This window comes from Sander lucioperca, chromosome 22 (genome assembly GCF_008315115.2).
Source record: "Sander lucioperca isolate FBNREF2018 chromosome 22, SLUC_FBN_1.2, whole genome shotgun sequence".
NCBI classification, from domain to species: Eukaryota; Metazoa; Chordata; class Actinopteri; order Perciformes; family Percidae; genus Sander; species Sander lucioperca.
In genome coordinates this window covers 1,286,248-1,299,501 of record NC_050194.1, presented here as the reverse complement: position 1 = coordinate 1,299,501, position 13,254 = coordinate 1,286,248, and the positions used below count along the sequence as shown (strand labels likewise).

Sequence of the window (13,254 nt, the reverse complement as noted above, 5' to 3'; positions counted from 1 at the left end):
TTCCCTGAACACCAACACTTCTTATTCTTCAATCACATAATCTGTTGCCTTTGAGTTTGTTGACTGAAACTAAACATTTTTTGTAACACTGTAACACAATAATGGTACATGAATTATCATGACTTTAAGCATGAAAAAGCATGAATTCATTCATGTAGTACTTCATGAACTATCCATAATGTACAAGGATTAAAAGTATCTCAAGCATGACTTAATGCAGGAACAATACAATAATTAAAGCTGCAAGCAGCGATGTACGGGCCCTTGCGCCTCTGCGCGCGTCGGGGTTACTGGCGGATGCCACTCCTTGCGACCGTGCATTTGCGCAGCACTCAGACACTGCAAATTACAAGTTTAACAAGTTACCAATGAAAAGGGAACTCCCTGCAGAGTTCAATGATACTGCACACAAGACTCTACGTCATACAGTTCATTAGCTGTGAAAGGGGGCGTGGCCAAAGCAAACCTGGGGCAAACCTTTACCAATAAAAAAGGACGTCTCTGCTGAGTTCATTGATACCTCACATAAGACTCTACCTTAAACGGGTCACTAGTTATGAAAGGGGCGTAGTTTAAGCATAGGGGGCGGGCCAAACCATTACAAATTAATATGGAACTCTCTGCTGAGTTCAATGACACCTCACACAAGACTCTACCTTAAATGGTTCAAATGTTATGAAAGGGGGCGTGGCCTGAGTAAGTGGGAGTGGTTAAAGTATAGGGGGTGGCTCAGCATCACATGTAGACCACACATTATAATTTTCATGTAAATCGGATGATGTTTGTCATATATGGCTGATTTCCTGTTGCCAGTGGGGGGCACTATGACCAAAAGTCAATATTGGCATGTAAACGTCCACAGGCCTGGACTCTTGTTGATTGTGGGACATTTCAAGCAGATATAACAATGTACACTGTAGTTACAGCCACTTTCTCTTTCATCGCTAAACACTCAAAATGGCCGCCACGCCACGGCCACATCGTTTGACAAAAAGTTTTTCTTTTAATAACTTTTCATCTTTAAGGTGTTGAGTTGTTTAAGGTGTTGAGTTGTTTCAGTCTGAACGTCATCCACAAGCGACAGTAGTCGGCGGGGACGAGGCAGCCGGCAGCTGCCTTCAACCTCCTACCTAACAGTCGGCTCTATCGCCTAGTTTTTATTATACTAATAAAGTGTTTTTAAAACCAAAGATACATTTTTACGTGTAAGTAAGTATTAGCCTCACGCTAATTTATCAAGACTAGGCCTACCGGCTAAACTAACGCTAGCTTCATGGCAACCTCTACACCTGGCGAGTCCCCACTCCCCCTCAGGATTTCCTCGTTGTTCAATAATACAAACAAAGAAATTGCTGACCTCAGGGAAGATGTTCGTCGGCTTTCCGAGGACTTAAAAACCAAAGATGCTTTGTTAACCGCCTGCTTGGACGTGGCTCATAATCAGTCGCTCCGGATCTCATCTCTCTCGGCGGCCTTCCAGGATACCGCGCCATGGGACCCAACTGCCTGCCCACGCCCATCGTCCTGCTCGACACCGGTTATCAAGCCACCCTGGACTGAGGTGGTTTGCGGCCGAAAGAGATCCTCGGGTAGGGCTCCATCGCCTCCTGCCCTCAGCCTCTCCAACCGCTTCAATGCTTTGTCGGAGTCGGAGCCGGTGGTGGCCAGTGCGGCTCACCGGGCTCGCCCCGCTTCAAAGCAGACTGACCAGCCGTCGTCACGGAAGACGATTGCTACCGCGCGGCGAAAGCTTCTGAGGGATGCGGTAGTCAGACGGTCCGGTGGCCTACACTGCCTGGATCGGCCAAATGACAACGTTCCTCAAAAACAATCTCCACAACCGAACGGTAAGCATTCTTCCTCTTCTTTTCCCTGCCCATCTGAAACCGACACTGACTGTTTTGCTCCCGTCACCGGCTACCCACACCCCCCCACTCCTCGTCCGCTCTTCCCCCTAACCACAGTAATTATTGGGGACTCCATCACTAGAGACCTACGGTTTCATAATGCTGTCACACACTGTTTTCCCGGAGCCAAAGTTGCAGACATCCTGGCTAAAGTTATGGACCTGATACCCTCATTTCCGACCTCTATCAAACGCATCGTGGTCCATTGTGGACATAACGACATGTCCACTCGGATTCAGGAGTGTGAGCGCACAAGGCGAGACTTTACCACTCTCATTGAGGCTTTAAAAAGCACTGGGAAGTCGGTTTTTATTTCGGGCCCACTTCCATCTCTAGGTCGCGGATCATGCCTCTTTAGTAGACTACTCTCCCTTAACACCTGGCTCCAGCACACATGCAGCATTCACAGGATAGGTTTTATTGACAACTTCAATCTGTTTTGGGAACGTGGCTCCCTGTTCAGCAGGGATGGGATTCATCCCAATACACGCGGAAGCCAGATGCTACGTGAAAATTTGCACCACGCCCTGCATACCCAGACCTCTGATTGACTGTTTACATCCCGTAAACACTCCCACAAGCACACTGACCAGACACACTCTCCCAAAGTCAATAATCAGAGATACAGCGCTACACGCCCCTCTGTGCTCCCTTCAGAGCAATCACCCATTCATAATCCCATAACCACCGTGTCTGTCCCCCGACTGAGACCGTTTAAACCAAACGCTAACAAAAGAGGTGCTATACTAAACAACCTAATTGGAATTAAAACAACCACTGCAACGATAGAACAGAATAGGAAAATCAAATGTGGACTATTAAATATTAGATCTCTGTCATCGAAAGCATTATTGGTAAACGAATTGATATCAGATAACCACATTGATTTATTCTGCCTCACCGAAACCTGGCTGGGCCATGACGAATATGTTAGTTTAAACGAAGCCACTCCTCCCAGTCATAATAATGCCCAAATTCCACGAGGCTCAGGCCGAGGAGGGGGAGTTGCAGCCATATTTGACTCAAGCCTGTTAATTAATCCTAAACCTAAACTAAATTATAACTCGTTTGAAAGCCTTGTTCTTAATCTTCAACACCCAACATGGAAAACAGTACAGCCAATTATATTTGTTGTTGTTTACCGAGCACCAGGTCCATATTCTGAGTTTTTATCTGAATTCTCAGAGTTTTTATCATGCGTAGTCCTTCAATCAGACAAAGTACTTATTGTAGGTGATTTTAATATCCATGTGGACATTGACAGCAATAGCCTTAGTACTGCTTTCAATTCACTGCTAGATTCTATTGGTTTCAGTCAGAGGGTGCATAAGGCCACGCACTGTTTTAACCACACCCTCGACCTTGTGCTAGAATATGGCATCAAAATTGACGATTTAATAGTATTTCCGCAGAATCCTTTATTATCAGACCATTTTTTAATAACTTTCGAATTCCTACTACCAGACTATACGAAATTAAATAAAAGTTTCTACACTAGATGCTTATCTGACAGTGCTATAGCTAAATTTAAGGAAGCTATTCCAACAGCACTTAACTCAATGTCATGCCTTAATATAACAGAGGACTGTTATGTTAACTCTAGTCCCTCCCAACTTGATAACTTTGTAGACGCTGCTACGGCCTGCCTACGGACTACTTTAGACTCGGTTGCTCCTATCAAAAAGAAGATGATGAAGGAAAGGAAACTAGCACCTTGGTATAACTCCCAAACTCGCAAATTAAAACAAATCTCACGAAAACTTGAAAGTAAATGGCGTTCCACCAAACTGGAAGAATCTCGTGTGGATTGGCAAGATAGTCTAAAAAATTATAGGAGGGCCCTCAGAAATGCCAGATCAGACTATTACTCATTACTAATAGAAGAAAATAAGAACAACCCAAAGTTTCTTTTCAGCACTGTAGCCAGGCTGACAAAGAGTCATAGCTCTGTTGAGCCATCTATTCCTATAGCTCTGAGCAGTGATGACTTCATGACCTTTTTTAATGATAAAATTATAACAATTAGAGAAAAAATTCATCACCTTCTGCCCACAGCTTCCAACGACTCACCATTGGGCGCAGGAGGGCTAGAGAGAACGATAAGACCTGATACTTATTTAGACGGCTTTTATCCTTTAGACCTCCAACAATTAATGTTAAGGGTCTCTTCAGCTAAGCCAACTACCTGTCTCTTAGACCCCATTCCAACGAGGCTACTTAAAGAAGCACTACCCGTGGTCAACACCACATTACTAGATACAATCAATATGTCCTTATTAACGGGTCACGTACCGCAGTCTTTTAAAGTAGCTGTGATAAAACCTATTCTGAAAAAACCCACCCTCGATCCTGAGGTCTTAGCCAACTATAGACCTATATCTAACCTCGCGTTTCTCTCCAAAATCCTTGAGAAGGTAGTCGCTAATCAATTGTGTGACTTTCTGCATAGAAATAGTCTATTTGAAGACTTTCCAGTCAGGATTTAGAATGCATCATAGCACAGAGACGGCACTGGTGAAAATCACTAACGACCTTCTAACTGCTGCTGACAAAGGACTTGTCTCCGTACTTGTCTTATTAGATCTTAGTGCTGCATTCGACACTATTGACCATACCATCCTCTTACAGAGACTGGAACATTTAGTTGGCATTAAAGGAATCGCACTAAGCTGGTTTAAGTCCTATTTTTCTGAGCGATCCCAATTTGTTAATATTAACGATAAACCATCCAAATACGCTAAAGTTAGCCATGGCGTTCCTCAAGGCTCAGTGCTTGGACCAATTCTATTCTCTTTATATATGCTTCCTCTAGGCAATATTATTAGGAAACACTCAATTAACTTTCACTGTTACGCAGACGACACCCAATTATATCTGTCAATTAAGCCCGACGAAAGCGGTCAGTTAGCTAAACTTCAAGCGTGCATTAAAGATATAAAATCCTGGATGACCCACAATTTTCTGATGTTAAACTCAAACAAAACGGAAGTTATTGTGCTGGGACCCAAGCACCACCGAACTTCATTATCTAAATATATAGCTACCCTAGATGGTATTGCCCTGGCCTCCAGCACTACTGTCAGAAATCTAGGAATCATTTTTGACCAGGATCTATCCTTTAACGCCCACTTAAAACAAACCTCAAGAACAGCCTTTTTCCATCTTCGTAACATTGCAAAAATCAGGAACATCCTGTCTCAAAACGATGCTGAAAAACTAGTCCATGCATTCGTAACTTCCCGGCTGGACTACTGTAATTCTTTACTATCAGGCTGCTCAAATAAGTCCCTCAAGACCCTCCAGCTGATCCAGAATGCTGCAGCACGTGTTCTGACAAGAACTAACAAAAGAGATCACATTTCTCCTGTATTAGCTTCTCTGCATTGGCTTCCTGTAAAATCCAGGATTGAATTTAAAATCCTTCTCCTGACCTACAAAGCACTAAATGGTCAAGCACCATCATACATAGAAGAGCTTTTAGTACCTTATTGTCCCACTAGAGCACTGCGCTCCCAGAACTCAGAGCTACTTGTGGTTCCTAGAGTCTCTAAAAGTAGAATCGGAGCCAGAGCCTTCAGCTACCAGGCTCCTCTCCTGTGGAACCAGCTCCCAACTTGGGTTCGGGGGGCTGACACCGTCGCCACATTTAAGAATAAACTGAAAACCATCATCTTTGATAAAGCTTATAGTTAGGGAGAGAGGAGTTGCAGCATAGTAGAGTAGAGTAGAGGGAGGCAGGAAGTACAAGCCCGTTCCGGCAGGGGAGAGTACGAGCCCGGTCCAGGGCCCCTCTCTTTAGCCTGCCTCTCTTAGTTATGCTATTATAACTCTAGACTGCTGTGGGAAGCTCCTTCCAAAGGACACAATGAGCCGCTCCCTCTTCTCTCTTTTCACTTGTCTCCTTTTGTGTGCATCTTAGTCCCAGAAATGCCTGTTACTAACCTAGCTCTGGGGAGTTTTCTCCCCGGAGTCCCTTTGCTTCTTCTTCACCCAGAACATCGCCTTGGAATTGGGTGGCACCTACACCGGGGTCCTGGGTGCAGCTGACGCTATGGACTTACTACACCCTGCTACGCTCTGCGTTTCCCCACAGTGTCCGACTGCGTCCTGCCGCGTCCAACCGCGTCCACCCAGGCTGCTGTGCCACACTACACCCCGTAACGCCCTGCTGTGCCCTACTATGACATGAACTACTATGACTACCATTGTGATCACTGTTTCACTATCTTTATTATGACTATTATTGCCACCATTCACCACTCCCCCAACTGGTGCCGTCAGACACCGCCTACCAAGAGTCTGGGTCTGTCCGAGGTTTCTTCCTAACAAAAAAGGGAGTTTTTCCTTGCCACTGTCGCAATAGCTACTGCTAATGCTTGCTCTTGAGGCAACCACTGTAATAGTGGGGCTTCGTAAAGTACAGAGTTTGGTCTAGACCTACTCTATCTGTAAAGTGTCTCGAGATAACTCTTGTTATGATTTGATACTATAAATAAAATTGAATTGAATTGAATTGAATTGAATTGAATTGAGATGGTACAGACCAAATTTGAGGTCCATCGGATGAAATCTACAGGAGGAGTGTTAAAGTATAGCACCTTCACTTTTAGGCCTACTTCCTGTTGCCACTAGAGGGCGCTATGACTTTGAGCCAATATCGGAATGTAGATGTCGTCAGGTTTGGACTCTTATTAATCCTGAAAAGTTTCGAGCCAATTGGACAATGTACACTCAAGTTACACCCACTTCCTGTTTTGATGGCGAAACGCACAAAATGGCCGCCCCGGCACGGCCATGCCCTATGACAAAAAGTTTTTCTTTTAATAACTTTTCATCATTAATGTCTTAAGATGGCACAGACCGAATTTGAAGTTGATCAGATGAAATCTCTAGGAGGAGTTTGTTAAAATACGACATGTGGAAATGGTCAAAATCGCACTAATTTTGAACTTTCAATTAAAAATGGTGGACTTCCTGTTGGGTTTAGGGTATGGCTCCAATGAGCTTTTTTGTACATGTTGACATGCTACATATGTGTACCAAGTTTTTGTGCGCCTATTCCCGAAACCCTTAAAATACGTGAATTTTCATCAGACTTGATGCGACTGCCAATTTTGGTGAGTTTTTGAGTATGTTAAGCCCCTCAAAAAGGCAATTCATTTGCTGTAATAATAATAATTCCTTCAGTTTCAATAGGGCCTTCGCCGCTGTCGGCGCTCGGGCCCTAATTAATGCATCAATTAAGATATTTAAATCATGATTTCTGATTCAGTATTCATGTCTTCTTCTTCAAAAAAACTGACCAGTCACAGCAGTGGACATATACTCTGAAGAATTGTAGAGTTGTTATCATAATATATGTACCATTATTATTAAGTGTTACCATTTTGATTTATTCTTATTGTGTTTTCAGACAGATCTACATCAGCAGTTGATTCATTTCAGCAGAAATCTGACATTGAAGGTAAATTTCTAAACTGATATTTTATAAATCTCAAAGTTCTGTGAAACTGTAAAGAAGCTTGATATCAGTAGATTAGATGGTTGTTACAGGGATAGCCTCTCATTGCCAGCTCCATCTCCACAGTGCTAAGTAAGGTCTGGCTAAACCACAGATGCATTCTGGGATAGGAGAAAGAAATGCTCTGGGTTGTTTGCATTTCTTTAAACCAATCACAATCGTCTTGCACGGCGCTAAGCCTCAGACACAGCGATGGTGGCCATGCTAAATAGTCTCAGGAAGGAATTTATTTTTGCAAACTGCAACAGAAAATGCCACATACAATAATAAATAAAGTTATTATATAGCTATTTAAATTAGCTGGATACATGGTTAAATCTCATTGGCTCTTACCAGTGTATCTCTGTGTGTACTTCGTCCACAGCAATCCCACCAATCGGTCCCAAAACGTCCCAGTTAGAGAGGAAATGTCCTAAATATTTTCTTTGTAAATCTTTAAGATCATTCCCTGAAAGAACCAAGCAGGCCTGGCTTCTTGCACGATCAAAATTTTCTTCAAAACTTGACTTTTTCAGCGTGTAGCTTGCTGCCTCAGTTTGTTGTTGCTACTTATAGCAAAGGGATTTTGAGAACGGCAACACACAGAGAGCGGAAAAGGCCTGACGTCATGTCAGTGTCAATGTACTTCCATTGCTCCAGACTACTACAGGGACAACCCACACAGATACATTTTCTTAATTAGCCCCACCATTCTGTCTCTAATAGCTGACTTTGTCAACACCATCATGAAGCTAGAGGCCAAACTGTTAAAACACTTTGTATGATTCAAACCTTAGTCAAAATGACATCTCTTCTGTTCCAGCTGGTTTCAGTCTTCCTCCTCCTGCTGGCTCCACTGTTGGCCAGCTGCCAGCAGCTCCTCCAACCAGTGGACTGCAGTGCCATCTATCAGCAAAACAGAACCAAACCCAGTGGAGTGTACACCATCTATCCCGCTGGAAAGAGCTCTGCTGTCAAGGTATACTTCGGGGTTGTTGGGGTGTAAACATAATTTTAAACAATATAAAAAAGTGTATGTTGGAAAAAGTTACCAACCCTGCCTTTAAGCCATTGTTTGAGCTGAGTCTTACAAGTAGAATATTTATGACACTCCCTTATTGCACGTGGGAGGCTATTCCAATATTTACATCCCTCATACAGACAGCACAGTTTGTCCAAATGTGGTGTACCCTGGTGCCAATGCTGCTGTCAGACATCTTTTTATTGAATAATTTTAAAGATGTGGGGCAAGCCCATACAGAGCCTTGAACATAAAACAAGCATATTTGAAACCTTTCTTCAGGTGACTTTTAAAGGTTAATGTAGAGTCCAATGTGACCCCAAGATACTTTATCGTAATTACAATGTCAAGCTCCTCCCCTTTACATGTCACCTCTACTGGTTGTTTTGTAAACATCATACACACAGATTTACAAAGATCTTTTTGGTATTCAATAAAGACATGATTTAGTAAGCCAATCCTGAATATGGGTAATTGCAGATGTAAGAATTAAGTCAGCTTCTTCGATGTTTTTTGTAAAAATGACTAAATCATCTGCACACATTTGAACATTGATTTTTTTTAAACACTGATGAATGTGTTTGTGTGTAGGTGTACTGTGACATGACTTCAGAAGGAGGACGGTGGACGGTGAGTATTCAGTCAACCTGTTGGACCTTTACAACAAATCACATTCTAGTAAAAACCTTGTTGTCTGGAAACATGATCTGTCAGATATCTTGTGTGTTTAGCTAGTTAACCCCCCATCCCGTCCCCCCAGGTGATCCAGAGGAGGATGGACGGCACGGTGAACTTCTACAGGGGCTGGGATCAATACAAGACCGGCTTTGGTAGTGCTGCTGGAGAGTAATGGCTCGGTGAGAAATGAAACCAAATTAAGTCATGACTTCATAAAAGTATCTGTTCATTAAGTTCACACGTTAAATTTCTGTTGTGTAACTCCAGAAATGGAACTTTGACCAAAAAATCTTTAGTTCTTAGATCAGTTAGTTATCTTCTTGAATTTACTACACATCTGTACAAGATATTAAACTGGTACTAATTTGCACACACGTATAATGGCGTTTTTCCATTACATGGTACCTGCTCTACTCGCCTCGACTCTACTCGCCTTTTTTGGTTTTCCATTATGAAACAAAGTCCCTGGTACCTGCCAACAGGTACTTTTTTTTATTATCACCTCTGTTGAGGTTCCAAGCGAGCTGAGGCGATACCAAAAGGTGATGTGAAAACCTGCAGACTACTGATTGGTCAGAGAGAATTGTCACTAATCACTGCATCATCATTGCTAGCGACAGACGGGGGTGTCCTGAACAAACCGCCATTTTTAAATAGTTTAGCCAGCGGTGTTTTTTTTTTGTTGCCTCCAGCTTCTTTTGAAACAAAATGTGTCTTCTGGCAAACAGCCACATGCCGAGAATCAAAAACAACACACCTTCCACGTTCTGTGTGTTTGTCGCGTTAGGTCACGGCAGTTTCCTGCAGTATCACTATGACGACCAGTTACGCTTGCCTCACACATGAGGCAGTACTAAATATGTAATGGAAAATAAAGGACAGGGCACCACGGTGGAGACAATCCGAGCAGAGCTGAGTAGAGACTGAGTAGAGTAGAGCTGGTACTAGCAGTGGGTAAGCGCCATAATTGTGTCTGTTTGTGTGTGTGTGTGTGTGTGTGTGCGTGTGTGTGTGTGTGCAGGTCTTGACAACATCTACCACCTGTCGAACAACAAAAAGAGTGAGCTGCTGGTCGACATGGAGGACTTTCAGGGGAAAAAAGTGTTCGCTCGGTACTCTTCGTTTTCCGTCGGTGCAGCAGGTGGAGGATTTGTGCTGAGTGTGTCTGGATTCATTAATGGAGGGGCAGGTGAGTGGGTTGAGTTTTTCTATCATCCATGTATAGTATTTATTCATTTTATTTTTTTCAAAGGCATCACAAATAGTCTCATATACTTTTTTGACAAACACTGTGTTTCTGTAGGAGACTCCCTGAGTTATCACAACATAATGAAATTCTCCACCTTTGACAAAGACCAGGACACCTGGCCTTGGAACTGTGCCACATCATTCCTGGGGGCGTTCTGGTACAACAGGTGTAACTATGCAAATCCGAATGGCGTTTATCGTTCGGGTACTAACAGCACTTTCTCTGCTGTTGGAGTGAATTGGCAAACCTGGAAAGGTCGTGACTACTCCCTGAAGACCATCAGCATGAAGGTCCGTCCTGTGCTGTAGTTCTCCAGGACCAACGTCCAGCAGAATATCAGCTCATCTCTTCTGATTTCTTTCTCTTTCTCTCATTAAGCATTTTATCTTACAACATGTCTTATTTTCCTGAAACTGGGCACCAGCACAAGAAAACCAACTGACGTTTGTAATTCTTGTTACTGTCTGTGGTGGTTTAAAGTAGAGCTGCACAATATGAGAAAAATATGCGATAAGTTGTTGAATATGGCGATAATGATATCACTTGTGATAAATAAACAGATATTAACGTGTTCTCAGTTCTGCTGCTTTCAGTATTCTACTAAAATACAACAGTTTCTTGATTTAAAACAACAAAAAAATAATTTCCAACATTCTTTTATTGAACAAATTGAACATTGAATTGAATATAAACGGCAGCACTAAAAAAATAATGAAAGTTACATTTTACTATCGCGAAATGTCGCAGCCTTTAACGATGTGTTTATTGTGCAAGTTGATATCGCGATAATGCTAAAAAAAAACCAATATATTGTGCAGCCCTAGTTTAAGGCAGTCGCAGCTCGCTACAACGTGGAAGAAAAGTCAGATGTGTCTTCAGTTGGGCGGCTGCAGCAGGAAAGTAGGGCCCATAATCTTTAAATGGAAATACATATATAGTCTGATCGGGTGTATATCACTGCATGAACTGCTAACATGATTCTAAAAGAGTCTATAAAAACTAAATGAAAAGTATGAAACCATCTTTGTAGTTCAGGACAGCCAGGTGATGTTTGGTGGAGGGTTGAGACTCTAATGTGAATCTTTATCTGCTGTACGGTGACAATAAATAAGAAGCTGAGCATTAAGATGATCTGATGTCTTCACTTTGTCTCCTGTGTCTTTCTGTCTGGACATGTTATTTTTGGCATTTGGATTTTATTTTATTGTAGTTTGAAATAGTTTTTCAGAGTGTTTGTTAGATTTATTTTTAGACAATAACACATTCGACTGTGTCCTTATGAGTTCAGTTGTAACTTCCTGTGCTTGTCTTTCTATTTAATTTTAAGTGTAGAGAGGGAGAGCTGTGCTGAACTCACCAGACTATTATGAAAATCTAAATTCTTAGTAATGTTTTCAACAGCATACATGTATTTTATTACAAATTTTCAGATTATAAACCCATTTATTTTTGTGAGTTTACATTTGATGCAGTTCATTAAAATTTAAAGCTCAGAAAATTGTCAACAAAAACATTGACATTTTTTTTTTTTTACCATTGATTACTTGTGATTTATTAAACTTTATGTTTCTCTGTATGAAAGGGATAATGTCAGTTGACTGTGGTCAACACACTGTTTTACTGCTGTTGGATCTATCTGCGGCTTCTGACACATTAACGATAGTATTTTAATTAAAAAAAAAAGCTGGGTGGGCATTTCAACAGTGGTTTTAGATCTGAGATCTGTCTTGTTCTTATCTGACAGACACACACACACACACACACACACACACACACACACACACACACACACACACACACACACACAAACAGACACACACACACACACACACACACACACACACACACACACACACACACACACACACACACACACACACAGAGACACAAACACACAAACACACACACACACACACACACACACACACACACACACGTGGACATTGCGCCGTCATCACGTGCTGTAGTATGGGGGCCCGCCTTGATAATCCTGCATAGGGGCCCGGTGTTGGCTCGTAATGCCACTGCATATAAGAGATGAGATGACAAAATCAGGAGTAGCCTACGCGCACCACAACAACAACAAAACACTGGTGAATGCACACCATAACACAAGAATTTTTTTGTATAGTTCTTAAAAATAAAAAAAATAAATAAAAAGGAAACTTGTTTTGGGGAGAATAATACTTATTACTATTAATTAATTACTCTGGGCTGAGATTTCCTAGGAACCTTACCAAAAAGACTCAAATGTTGGTAAAATATGAAAAAGGCTGGTGGATTTAAGACACAAAATAAGAATGTATTGAATGAATCAGATATGAACATATCTGTCATTGTCAGTGGCTTGTTAATCTTTACATTGTTAGTTAATTTCCTATCCTGGCCTGGGACACACATTCATACGGTTTAATAAAGGACTTATTGGACTTTAACTTATCATTGCACTTACAATAACGAGAGTAGCTGTCCTCAATTTAGGTCATCCTGTAGGTCTCATCTGCGTTTTTCCCTGTATCCACCGTGTGCGTTTGTGTGTGATTGTGTGTGTGTCTGTGTGTGTGTGTGTGTGTCCGTGTGTGTTTGTGTGTGATTGTGTGTGCGCGTCAGTCGCGGGGGAAACGGAGCAGCCCCGCTCGCTGCAGAGAGCCGACAGATTGAAACAGCAGCCGCTGACTTTAGAGTGAAAAATCGTTCCAGCGTACATGTCCTTCGTGTCATGGGGACTTGGTTAGTTTATTTACATTTTGTATTAGCCTGTCCGAACGCGTTCGATCGCAGCACGGGTCTCTGGGACCCCCCGTGCCAGTTCACGTGAAATGACATCACATACTACACGGTCACCGGGGGACCCAAAGCTCAATGCCAGGCCAGTGCAAAAACGTTAAATAAACTGAAC

General features: G+C 42.3%; 2 protein-coding genes and 1 pseudogene across 2 annotated transcripts in view; all 3 read left to right on the top strand.

The window, feature by feature from the left end:
• The window catches only part of LOC116058520 (TATA-box-binding protein-like), a 62,592-nt gene that overhangs the window by 25,509 nt on the left and 23,829 nt on the right, over positions 1-13,254 (top strand). The gene's annotated exons all lie outside the window — the stretch shown is intronic.
• The window catches only part of LOC116058528 (microfibril-associated glycoprotein 4-like), a 37,232-nt gene that overhangs the window by 2,770 nt on the left and 21,208 nt on the right, over positions 1-13,254 (top strand). The gene's annotated exons all lie outside the window — the stretch shown is intronic.
• On the top strand, positions 8,195-10,984 carry LOC116058524 (annotated as a pseudogene).